This window comes from Rhipicephalus microplus, chromosome 5 (assembly GCF_043290135.1).
Source record: "Rhipicephalus microplus isolate Deutch F79 chromosome 5, USDA_Rmic, whole genome shotgun sequence".
Classification (NCBI taxonomy): Eukaryota; Metazoa; Arthropoda; class Arachnida; order Ixodida; family Ixodidae; genus Rhipicephalus; species Rhipicephalus microplus.
This window is the reverse complement of record NC_134704.1, coordinates 10,624,867-10,635,738: the sequence shown is the minus strand read 5'-3', so window position 1 is coordinate 10,635,738 and position 10,872 is coordinate 10,624,867. Positions and strand designations below refer to the sequence as shown.

At 43.3% G+C, this 10,872-nt stretch overlaps 1 long non-coding RNA gene across 1 annotated transcript in view; it reads right to left on the bottom strand.

Annotated features, from left to right (window-relative positions):
* Window positions 1–10,872, bottom strand: part of LOC142817660 (uncharacterized) — a 502,639-nt gene that overhangs the window by 415,813 nt on the left and 75,954 nt on the right. The gene's annotated exons all lie outside the window — the stretch shown is intronic.

Genomic DNA, 10,872 nt, shown 5'->3' with positions numbered 1-10,872 from the left:
ATAATTAATGAGGGCACGTTTGAAATTTCTGCACGAATTCAAAGAAATCGTTTGCTTATATACGCGTGCGGCAGCCCTGCGCATCCATTTTTATTCTGCTACTTCTGTTTTTTTTTTCGTAAACTGGACATAAAAAGAGTCAGGTGCATCTAAGACCACCGCGATGTCTTGTTCTTCCCCGCGCGCGCTAACGAGGTTAGGCGAACGTGGAAACCTGTCCGAAAATGAACGCTGTCTGTTGGTAAATAGGCACAATGTGGCTGTTGTACCTCCCGACTTAGCCTGGCTCTTGTCACCGCAGCACCCACGCTAAAAAGAAGCGACAGGGAAAATCACGCTTGGCTGGCCACGCTTGAATGGTACTCTTGCGCACGTGTACATGACGTCATATGCAAAGTCTGTAAACAAGGAATGCAGAAAGGATATACTATAGGGCAATGTAGACAAACAAGGAATGAGTACCTGTTCAGAAGTGCTAATGCTACATCTGAAATCAGCAAAGAAATGAACCTTGAAAATTCCCTTCTTCATTCAATGCTACATCAAAGAAATGTGCAGAAACGTCGTGCGGATTTTCTTGAGACTTAAGCAACTGGTGTGTTTTCAAAAGGCACAAAACGTACATAAAAATATTATAGCCACACTTGAATCGAAATAGCTGAAGAAAAGGGCGACTGCTCTAGCCATTCAGCTAAACACGTTGCCTGCTTTATTTGAAGCGTACTGTCTTCGGCTACCAACCTGCGCACTTCCATATGGTGGGGTTTCTTTAACTGGTTTAGTCATTTCAAAAAGGTCTTTACACGCTCGCTTCTGTTTCCTCTCTAAAGAAAGTAAGGGTAATTTTGAAAGCGTCAAAACATCCATATTGTGCTGTACACTTAATGCAATAAGAAAATAATTAGCTTCGCGAGGAAAGATATACAGTAAGATAGAATATAGGAACGAAACGAAAATGCGAGACAACCATTACTGGAAATAAATAAATTCAAATGAAAGTAGATATTACCGTATTTGTTCATTCGCAATAATCGATGGTGCAGCATTTTAAGAGCCCTCCTCCGGAAAGGCACGTTAATGTAACATTTCTAGCCAGCAGATGTAACATCAAAGTGCTGTTTTAGTATGATCACTTTCTTGCTCGTATACAAGTTGCTAACAAACAAAATGGCTCAAAACACTTTTTTGATCATAGCATTTTCTTCTGTGGCAAGCTAATGAAGCTCACACAAAGTATAAAATGTAAGTATTCGCTTCTCAGTGTGCGACATGTTTGTACTGCAAGGTAGTGCATGGCATGGTTGGTGAAAATATCTGTGAACCTATAAAATTATTACTCGAGGCAAGGTAAGTGATGATGATGATGATGATGATGATGATGATGATGATATGTGGGGTTTAACGTCCCAAAACCACCATATGATTATGAGAGACGCCGTAGTGGAGGGCTCCGGAAATTTCGACCACCTGAGGTTCTTTAACGTGCGCCCAAATCTGAGCACACGGGCCTACAACATTTCCGCCTCCATCGGAAATGCAGCCGCCGCAGCCGGGATTCGATCCCGCTACCTGCCGGTCAGCAGCCGAGTACCTTAGCCACTAGACCACCGCGGCGGGGCTAAGTGCGATATTTATTTGATCCTTTCGTAATTACTTCTTCTGTAGCCACAGGCACGTTAAAATGTCTAAATACGTCTTTGAAACAGTATTTAAGACAAGTAAATTAGAAACTAAATTCCCAACCGTGGGAGTCAGGACATCCAATTGAACTGTCTTATACGAAAAACCCCTTGCAGCTTTGGGACTTCTCAAAAGTATCTCTGTTAATAGTCACAAGGTAAGGAAATTCAACCATATACAGCAGCGAAACCAAAACAAAAACGCGGATGATCGCAACTGTCTTATTCTTGTGAGACGCCCAAAATGAGTGAGCCTCAATGTATCGGCCATCAACCGACTTCATTGTGTGGGTGTGCAGGCAGCGCCTACAATTTCAGCCCACGTGGCGCGCATACTAATATGGCAAACGCTGAACACCTTTGCAATGGTTGTCTTGAACAGTGACATCGTTGAGGCAGTTTGTTTATTGCGCTCATCAATGCTTTGATTTTTGGTTTCTCCGCAGACTTTTGTTACCTTTGTCGCATGATGAACTTCGATTTCCCCATTTGATATAACCACACAACCCTGCTCATGAAAAGTTGAATTACTACGGCAAATAGTGCTCTGAAGGCATCAAAAAAAGACTGGATTTCTCTCATTTTCGAGCATATTGTGCACATATCTAGAAACACACACACACATACACACACATGCATATATATATATATATATATATATATATATATATATATATATATATATATATATATATATATATACGTGTGTGTGCGTGCGTGCGTGCGTGTGTGCGTGTGTGTGTCTGTGTCTGTGTGTCTGTGTGTGTGTGCGTGCGTGCGTGCGTGCGCGTGTGCGTGTGCGTGTGCGTGTGCGTCTGTGTGTGTGTGTGTGTGTGTGTGTGTGTGTGTGTGTGTGTGTGTGTGTGTGTGTGTGTGTGTGTGTGTGTGTGTGTGTGTGTGTGTGTGTGTGTGTGTGTGTGTGTGTGTGTGTGTGTGTGTGTGTGTGTGTGTGTGTGTGTGTGTGTGTGTGTGTGTGTGTGTGTGTGTGTGTGTGTGTGTGTGTGTGTGTGTGTGTGTGTGTGTGTGTGTGTGTGTGTGTGTGTGTGTGTGTGTGTGTGTGTGTGTGTGTGTGTGTGTGTGTGTGTGTGTGTGTGTGTGTGTGTGTGTGTGTGTGTGTGTGTGTGTGTGTGTGTGTGTGTGTGTGTGTGTGTGTGTGTGTGTGTGTGTGCGCGTGTGTGTGTGTGTGTGTGTGTGCGCGTGTGTGTGTGTGTGTGTGTGTGTGTGTGTGCGTGTGTGTGTGTGTGTGTGTGTGTGTGTGTGTGTGTGTGTGTGTGTGAAGGCGAACATTGGCATAGTTTTGTGTCCGATGGCTCTTAAGTGGAAAGTGGTGAAGACCGCGCGCATCTTGTATGGGCGGCTCCTCGACGTTTACCATGGTAAACCGGGAGAGACAGAGATTGGTGGCAGGCTTTCAGTGCAATATTTACTTGTCGGCGGGTCTGCAACATCTGAAGCAGCCAGTAATGTTGCGCCACCGTCAATATTCATTATACAGATAAGCTAGTTTCCGGAAGAGAAAAGGAGAAGGGGTGTAAAAGAAAAGGACCGAGTGAATGTTTGTTAGTCTAAAGACAGCTTGACTACAGTAATATTACTGTACGACGTCCGGAATAGTTTATCTGTGCATGCCGGCTAACAGGGCCATAAATCCTCGGTAGCTACATGCAAATCAAGCTTACAGTTGCGTAAAGGAGCGGCATCATTGGAACTGTATTATTTTCGCAATTGGTGGAAAGGGGTCGGCGACTCGTTAGACAGGCGCGTTTGTGCATTTCTATGATTATAATGCTGAAAGGATGACAGGATGTCCACTCATTCTATTTTTTATCGTGTTGTATTCGTAGATAAAGTAAGATTCCCGTTCTCTGGTTGTTCGAAATTGTTTTCCAAGAGTGTAACCATGATATTGTTAAAGTTGTAATTATTGAGGTGGCGCATGAAGGGTAGTGCTTTGAGATATTACTGCGGTAGTAACGCTGAAGATGACCTATGCTTCCGACGTATGGCTGAGGACCAGAAAAACTATACACGCCTAACAGGCTTTACCAAAAAAAAGTCACTGAGTTTGGACACGTGCTATCTGGCCATTAATAAAGCTTGCGAAATATTAAGGTGTCATTCACTTTACAAATCTTTCGAGTTCATGTTGCGTGTGGCTAAAATTGGTACACGTGCCATTTGTTCAGTGACTGTGCAGTAACGTCACGTGACAAGCTAGATATAGTGTCTTTTTCATAGTAAGTGCACGTAACGATTAAGATCACGTAAGGCCTCTAATTGACTTTGTTTAGCCGTTGTTCAGCATAGGTGCTTCAACTATTTCCTTGTCTTTTTTTTCTCCGCAATGTGCCACGTATTACGATTTACTCAATCTCATTGTATGCTTTATTGTCTTAGTTTTTTTAATCAAGCGAACACAATTATTGCTCGAGAAATGTTCGCAATCGAATGTATAGGCAAGCGACACTTTGTCGTACAGATCAAGATTTAACGAAAAGAAATGTTTGAGACATAGAAATTGTCTTAAAAAGCAAACGCGAACCTACCCCGTGGTTCACTAATCATATCATAATGCCAATTTACTAATGAATGGCAACCAATAGAAATGGATTACTGTTTCCAAACAGGGCTAATTACTGCTTTAGCTGTTCTGAGCGAGGCTAATTACTCCAGCACAGGGCTAATTACTCCACCAGCTGTTCCGAACGAAGAGGCGCGCCGCTCATTTCGCTGTAGCCAAGGTAAGATTGGTTGTCGGGAAATTGCTGAATGAAGTGCTATAATTGAGTTGAATAGATTAAAATATGCTCTCTCTTCACCATTCCCAATAAACCAGTTCACCATAAAGCTATCGGCTAGTGGAACGCGCTCGCGTGCACACATTAAAGCGAGTTTCTAAAAAATATATGAATGTGCCTGAGCCCAGCATGAGAAATTGGGTATATTTCACGCACTGAGATATCAGGCGTCATAGTACAAATGAAGATAGCCTATGCCGCAACCCTCTTTTTTTCTAAGGCGGGTAGGAAAGGTGTTACCAGGCGTTAGAAGGTGGATGGACGTGTTTTCATTACCCGTCTTTTTTTTTTTTTACCAAGCATTGACCCTGGCTTTTTATACAGCTCAAGTTCTACTTTCACGTTCGATGCATACATAAAAAAATAACCACCAGGAATGTTATCTAAATAGTATTTCATTTCTCAGAAAAAAAAGACCATGTGAGAGTACTGTACACTCCCTTCTGCCACCTCCAATTAAATAGAAAGTCTTGACTTTCTGGTGTACGTGTTACTACAACACGTACAGTGGCGCTGAATGTGAGTTGTGGCATGGTGGCCAGTAGTGCAGGAGCACCAAGCCTATAGCTTAACGCCGACAAACACTAAATTCATTTTGGAAATACCATCAGTCGGAACGTTGTGTGCATCATCTGTGTTGGTGCTACCGTACAGTGTTGGCGCCTCTTTCACCACAGGCAACATGTTTAAGCTCATATATGGGCACGACTGCATACATATAGAGCTCACCTTGTAAACATGTGAAGCAGATAGTTTTTCTGCAGAGTTGTTTTTGATGAGTGCATTACTGAACGTATCTTCAATGTGTAGCCACCTACTTACATGTAGTATTACTGATTCAGTCTCAAAAATCTAATGAAAGCTGCTGTTACCTCTCATTTTGCAACTTTTTAATAATGCACGTGCATTCCATATTCAATTTGTTACTTGAAGGCTCTTTTTGCCCTATTGTTATTTGGTTCGTTATCAAAAATGTTGATAATTGCACAGGCTCAGAAGTAAGATACACACCACTGGCGCCAATAATATTCGTTACTTGATCCTTAGTCTCTAGAAATAATTCTTTGCAGTTACTGGCATGCTAATGTTATGCTACAAAATGACATGACTTTTAACAAGTGTTTGCATGTTCACTGTTCGCAATAGTCCCCTTTGCCAACGTTATTGCACATCACTATACGCGGACATGTGCCCTTTATGAAATGCTGAATGAAAATATCTAGATATATTTCCTCAATATGCATTTTTTTTTCGCAGTGCCGAGGTTGTTTTTTTATAACCAAGTATACGCCACATCAGTCCTCATCTTACATGTTTAAGCAAAGGAAGAAAGAGAAAGGTAAGTACGCGAACTAAATAAAAGTTTAAAAGAAATGAAACTCTATGCAGATATAATGCAGGCAGTGTCATAGCCAGATATTTTTCCAGGACAGCATGCTCATGAGTGTTTGAATGTGCGCGAGTAAATACACAAATAAATATTTTGAAATTTTGTGGGGAGGCTGTAGAACACGCTTCTCCTCTTTCCCCTCTTCCCCCTCTTCCCCCGCTATGCCTGTGACGCAAGGTCTCTCTTGTTCAAAAGACACGCCGAGCGTTAACAAATTATTGTGAACATGATGCATTCTTTTTGAGCGGTACAACAGAGCCACGTCTTTGTAGGAACGGAAGGAGAAGGCGAGAACGAAGTCATAGCACAAAAGACAAACAAGTTCCATCGTCAGCTCGGCTTGTTCAAGACATGCAGCCGTGCACCCCTCTCCTCCATACTCCTTTCTCTCGCTCTTAGTATGCAGCGTTGCTCGCCTCCATTTTGAGTCCTTGCGGAGAAACATCGCAGTGCATCGCGGGGGCGCAGTTTAAGTAAGTATTTCCAGATCGCCTCGGGAGCCGTTCTCGATCCCGAGCCCTAAACCGCATTTGCATTCCCGCTTTCCTGTTTCCTTTTATCGTCTTCGATCACATCTCCTAATTTTTTTTCGTCACGTTTTATGACCCGAAGGCAACTATCGACATCTGGGAATAAGAGCGAAACCAGAGGAAGAGAACGAGATAAGCATTTGGAATAGACGGATAAAAGGGGCTTTCAGCTCAATTGTATGCAGCCCACAACAAGAAATCTAATTGCCAGTAAGTATGCCTATGCCCGGTAACTAAATGTGGACTCGAATGTGACTCCTGTTTATGTGGCTGTGGTGTTACCAGGCGTAGACTGATTAGAATATGTTCCGACACTCGTGTACAGTCTATGAATAAAAAATATGAATCCTGATTCTGAGTGTGCCTAGCACTTTTAGAGAAAAAAAACGTCAGGAGAACTCGGGTCGATTCTCCTCAAACAGAGGGGTTGGCGTAGGAGTCAAGCTTGGGCTCGCATTGCACTGCACATAAATGGGAGTGAACTGCACACACACGTGGGTGACAACAGTGGGGAGGGAGAACAAACGAACCTTGAGTTTCATATTCGTTTGACCTTCTTCCTCCGTGAACTTTTTCTTGATCCATTTCCCGTATTTTTTGAAATGTCAGAGTACGCATCGGCGTACCAAGCATTAGTGTACTCGCACAGAACGCCGCCGGGCATAAAAAAATTAAGTCCATCCTCACTCTGTTTTTTTTTTCTTTTACTGGGAGCTTACCTAAATTCGAGGCGCCATTTCCCATTCTTCATCGCCATGGGGTATTTCAATAATATCCGTCTGGGCCAGCATTTATTTGGTCCATCGCTTTAATTGCGGACTCGAGGAGAAGGAACGGGGGTCTTTCGTAGTATCGCATTTCCAAGTATCTTGCGGCCTTCTTGCCCTCGCTTTATCAGTTGGCCCAGTCGTGTATATTGAGAAAGAGTGCGCCGTATGCGACATCCTTGAAAGACCATTAGAGCCCTGCTTAATTGAAGAGAGTCTGCTTAGATTCATTTTCTTTCCCGGCTTTTCCCTATGAGAGCATCTTTTTTTTTTTCTTTACTTACCCATCGTCTCTCACACTCTGAATAAAGAACTCCGGCTCACGTTATTTGCGCGTTGGATTACCCACATGGAGGTCTGAGAACCAGGAGAAGCACCGTTGAGATAAACAGTCCTTGACACAACCTCATGAATAGCAGTGCTCCTGTGGCTTAATGGTTGCGTACGTGTCAAGATGTGTACGACCATGGGCTTTGTGGTAAACTAAGCATTCATAAAAATTTTCTCGCCCTTTATGCACACGGGCTTCGGTACGACGTTAAAAGATAACACGCACTGTATGCTGAGGGGTTCTGTTATATTAAGAGAACTTTCTTTTATTATTCACCCATAAGTGGACCATAGTTTGGCTTAAGTCCAAGCTGGCATATTTAAATGGTCCGGCTCGTCCTTGCGCAGGAGATTCAGTCGGCGTGTACCTCCAGTGCCCGAAATTTTCCCCTCAGTGGCTCGGTGTATGCAGTTGTATACATCAGCTGCGGAGACCCGTACCGCACCACGTTTCTTTTTCTTTTTTTTTTTGAAGTGAATTGAAACACAGTGTGGTCATCTGTACGCGCTTGCTCAGGAGACAACAAGCGCCCATTTAACTTCGTTGTGCCTCATATGGCTGCAAAAGATCATTCTGATGGAGGCACTACCGTGGTCGACGTGCCACATTCCAGAACCAACGCCAAGACAATTACTTTTTATTTGCTCGAAACGAACAAAACCGGAAAACAAACTGCGCTTGCACCTTGAGCCTTTAAAATTGGTTTCTTTTCATACAAAGAATTAACTGGGTGATATTCAAAAAAGTAGATATTTAATTACACGCTAATTACTATTAAGTAATGAAGCACACATAAAACGCAATACCCTATTTTTGTAGTCAATTCCGTCGGACTCTTGACTATAAAATTGAAGTGATCTATAGATGTTTTTCCCCGACCATACGGAATCCTGCCTGACTGGGAATTTATTTATTTATTTGATTTGCATACACAGATACGCCGGGACACAGAGGAAACAGGGAGAGACCAAGATGGCAACTGCCACCTGGAGGGGCACAATGCCTGCTCAATCTTTCGGGAGGAGGGAAGAAATAAACATAGTGAAACAAAACAAAAAGGCCGACCAAGGTAAAATGCAGAAAAATTGAGAAAAGGACGTTTCGGCTCTGATACATGGGAGCCTTGTTCACAATGACAGCAAACGGCGTGGTACGCTTTTCTCTTGTACGTGTTATCACGTGTTGCAGACATCGCGCATACACAGGGGGAAGTGCCCCCATATTTAGTGTATGCACTGTAGTCTGGATGGCGAAAGATTTCATGTGCAATCACGGCAAGAAGAGCGTATACTATGCTGTTTGCTGCCATTGTGAACAAGGCTTTCAAAAAGTGCTTGGAGCCAAAACATCTTTTTTTTCTATTTTTCTGGATTTACCTTGGTCAACACTTTTGTTTTATTCCACTACCTCATTTTCTTCCCTAGAATATAATATAGAGTGCCTGGGAATCCGGTCGCATGAAATAAACACATAATCAGACAATGTATCATATCTAATTTAATTGGCGCCTAAATGGCACAACGGGTATCCTGCCTTGACTTTTGGCAAAACGAAGACGAAGTGTGTGCCAAGCGGTACGCTGCTCGAAGTGCCCAGCGTAAGCAGTGCCTGCGTAGCTTGACGGCTTGACTTTGACCGGTGAATTGTCCGAGTCTTGGGCGAATTTGACCAGTGTTAATTTCTGAGTGGTATTTATTACAATCGTTTAGACGATTGCAACCGTGCCGATGACTAATTCGTCTCCTGGCCAAGGGCACAGCCCTTGGTCGTCCTCTTTGCCTAATGATGAACTGCCGTTGGAATACTTTTTTCGCAGTGGTGTTAACAGCATCCGTGTTGCGCTGGTACCTTCTTTGAGTGGAAGATTTATCAGGCTGAAGAACCCAAAAGCTGTCCAGGTGGAGCTCCAGGCCATGACATTGCGCTTTCTATTGATAAGTGACGTTCGACAGTTTGGAAGAGGTGGTGTCCTATGTAGATTGTCAGAACCCTCATGTGTTGCGGACCTCTTAAAATGCAAGGCATTTTCGTCAGTTCCGGCGAGTGCGTTCATTCTGTCTCATTTGGCATGTACAAAGGGGATCGTTAAAGCAGTTGACTCTCGATTGTCACCAACCGAGACTCTGAAGAAGGTGTCGAATGCTGGCGTCATAGCCGTATACCGATGTAACTGCGTAGTGAATGATGAGAAAGTTCCCACCGAATCGGTTATTGCCACCTTTGCCGGCACTTTTTGCCCATATGAATTGAAATATGGCCACTCATATTTCGTGTATAACACCTAAGTTCTCGTCCTCTTCAGTGTCGGAACTGCTGGAGTTTTGGCCACAACTTAGGGGATTTCAAATCAGGTTCCCGATGTTGAGCCTGTGGTGCTAGCCATCCCTCCGATAAATGCACTGCTGAGATAGAAAGGTGCTGTCTATGTGTAGGAGACCATGCAGCTGATTACATAAATTGTCAGGCAAAGTCAAATAAAATCTAGCTGCTAGAAATAATGGATAGGCGAAAATGTTCACGACGTGAAGCTATTGCTGTTTTCAAAGATCGGACCTTCGGATATGCTGGTGGTGCTGCGGGGCAAGAGTCATTAAATGAGGTCAAACGTTTGCAACTTGTTGAGTCAGCAGTTTAAAAAGCAATGTTGAAGGCGTTAGATCAGATAGTAACTACTGTAACTGAGTGTGTCTCGCAAGTGTTTTGCTCACAGATGACACAACTACATTCAAAAGCTGTAGCACCGATGGTCAATCTGACGTCTTGCGTAACAACAGCAGCCGCCGCAGAGGTGTCTAATTCAGCACCGCAGCAGGAGCGTCAGGCCAACCCAACGCCTACTGTACCGGAACCTTCCACCTCGAATGAAGTAGAATTTCAGGATGAGACAGAAATCAGCCATGATGGCAGGCGCTAGAAGCGAACTGGGTCCCCAGCAAAATTTACGTGCCACAGTTCAAAAACCAAAAAAAAAGGTGATTCGAATCCCGCCCGCGTTCTTTAAGAAAGTATTTTGGAAACAGTCGTTGCCTAAGTCTTTCGCGCATCACCATAGATACTTTAAATGTTCTGCAGTGAAATTGTCGTTCTTTGTTTTCCGCTTCAACGAATTTATTTTGCTTAGGTAAATCTTTTGCTCAGGTAAATCCCGACCTAATAGCAATGCGAGAAACCTGGCTTACGCCTAATAAAAATTATCATTTTAAAAATTTTCGAATATTTTGGTTAGATCGCCCTTCACTAGGTGGTGGTGTAATGATATTAACATCAAACAAATTTTGCCACACAGCGAGTCTGCTTTTCAGTTTATATCCTCTGACTGTGAAATTCTGGCAATCGACATCAACATGCCGGGATGCCGCCCTTTCTCTATTATAAAT